Here is a 2,164-nt window from a genome sequence, read left to right as displayed (position 1 = left end):
CCAGGACTTTTTTCTGAGGCAGTACTGGGTAGATTTGAATGATCAATTTTTTGGCTAATAGCTGAGCCCTTAACGGTTTGCACCACCCAGGCAGCCCCTTGACAATTGAAGCAGTAAGTTGTAAAACTTAAGGCTAACTTTCTTAAAGTGCTTCATGGACCCTTTATGAGGGCACTCCTGATCTTTATCTTGAGGTGAACCTGTGGACCATGAGCTGTAATTAGCCATGCTGAAATGTTTCACTTCTGCATACTTTTCACACATTATTCCCCAGCAGACTCCCACAGAAACTTATCTATTTTGGTCATAGCATATATCACAATTTTAATTTTTTTCATATTAGACTTTTGTCTATGATAATTGATGAAAACATGAGATATTCTGGAGCATGAAATATAAACTTAATCAAAAAGTAAACACAATTTATTGTTGAGCAAAGACAAAAAAAAATTGTAATAGAAAACTTTGGTTTTGCCCTCAGGTTATGACCTTATATAACTCACCAAATTTTTTTTTTTGTCTTTAATCTTTAGTGCTATCATATGTAACATTAAGGAGTTGGAGTACACAAACAAACATGTATCTCTTTATCAGGAAGAAGAAAAATAAAAGAAAATAAAATTTCTGTGGTTCTGACTCTCCCTGTCATCTTCACAGGGCAGACCAATGAGGATCCTGAAGGCAAGTAATCTCTCCGGGTCTGTGAGTGAGTTCATCCTCCTGGGCTTCCCCTGCCGCAGAGAGTTCCAGGTCCTCCTCTTTGTTCCCTTTTCCCTCATCTACCTCCTGACCCTCATGGGGAACATACTCATCATCTGTGCTGTGTGGTCAAGCAGGAAACTCCATATGCCCATGTACATCCTCCTGGCCAACTTCTCCTTCCTGGAAATCTGCTATGTCAGTTCCGATGTGCCCAAATTGTTGGCCAACATCATCTCCCAGACCAAGAGGATCTCCTTGGCTGGCTGCCTGTTCCAGTTCTACTTCTTCTTCTCCATGTGTGCTGCTGAGTGTTTATTTCTGTCCATGATGTCTTTTGATCGATACCTTGATATTTGTAGACCTTTACACTATCCCACCATCATGACCCATCACCGATGTGCCCAGTTAGTAGTTTTCTGCTGGTCAGGTGGCTTTCTCTGGTTACTGACCCCTTTGGTCCTAATATCTCAGGTGCCCTTTTGTGGTCCAAATACCATTGACCATTTTCTCTGTGATCTGGCCCCTTTGCTGGCACTGTCGTGTGCTCCGGTATCTGGAATTATTCTGACGTGTGGTGTTATTAGCTCTCTCATTATCTTCCTCACATTACTCTATATCCTTGGCGCTTACTTCTGTGTCCTAAGAGTGGTGTAACAGGTACCCTCGGGCTCAGGGAGGCGTAAGGCTTTCTCTACCTGTGCCTCCCATCTTGCTGTGGTATCCTTGTTCTATGGATCAGTTATGGTGATGTATGTAAGCCCAGGTTCTGGGAGACTTTGTGGGATGCAGAAATTTGTCACCTTGTTCTATGCTTTGGCAACTCCATTCTTTAATCCTCTGATCTATAACTTCCAGAACAAATATATGAAGGAGGCATTAAAGAATATTCTGTATGTATTTTTGTGGAAAATTTCTAAAAGACTCAAGAATTGCATTTAATATAATGCACCATTGATATTTAAGAGGATGAAAGATCATGAGACAAATGAGATTATGCTGTTTTCCTTCATTTTATTCTATTTTATTTCATTGGGAAGGTGGTTTTAAATATTCATTTGCCTCATGATTTAAGTTTTTGGAAGCTAACACCCCCAGCCCCTCCATGGAAGGAAGATGGGGTAATCTACTTCTGTAGAGATATACTACCTTGGAAACTCAATGGGGGTTGCTATGAGTCAGAATTGACTCAATGGCAATGGGTTTGGTTTGGTTTTGGTTTATTGCACTCCATGAGGAAGTTTTAGCCTTAAGCTTGCTTGGTTCTGTGATAACTCCAGCACTAGCTTGACTTCCAAACTCTAGTCAAACACTTGTATCCTCCTGTTGGCTATGTTTAAGGAGCTCTGGTGGCGTGATGGGTAAGGCATTTGGCTGCTAACCAGAAGGTTAGAAGTTCAAACATACCGGTTGCTCTCTGGGAGGAAGATGAAGCAACCTACTTCTGGATTTTTTTTTTTTTTTT

At 41.0% G+C, this 2,164-nt stretch overlaps 1 pseudogene; it reads left to right on the top strand.

The window, feature by feature from the left end:
• Positions 1–666: 666 nt before the first annotated feature.
• On the top strand, positions 667–1,641 carry LOC103205803 (annotated as a pseudogene).
• The last annotated feature ends 523 nt before the right edge of the window (positions 1,642–2,164 follow it).

The sequence above is a fragment of the Orycteropus afer genome, unplaced genomic scaffold, assembly GCF_000298275.1.
Source record: "Orycteropus afer afer isolate SDZICR_OR568_19922 unplaced genomic scaffold, OryAfe1.0 scaffold00292, whole genome shotgun sequence".
In the NCBI taxonomy this organism is placed as follows: Eukaryota; Metazoa; Chordata; class Mammalia; order Tubulidentata; family Orycteropodidae; genus Orycteropus; species Orycteropus afer.
This window is presented reverse-complemented; position numbering and strand designations above follow the sequence as displayed.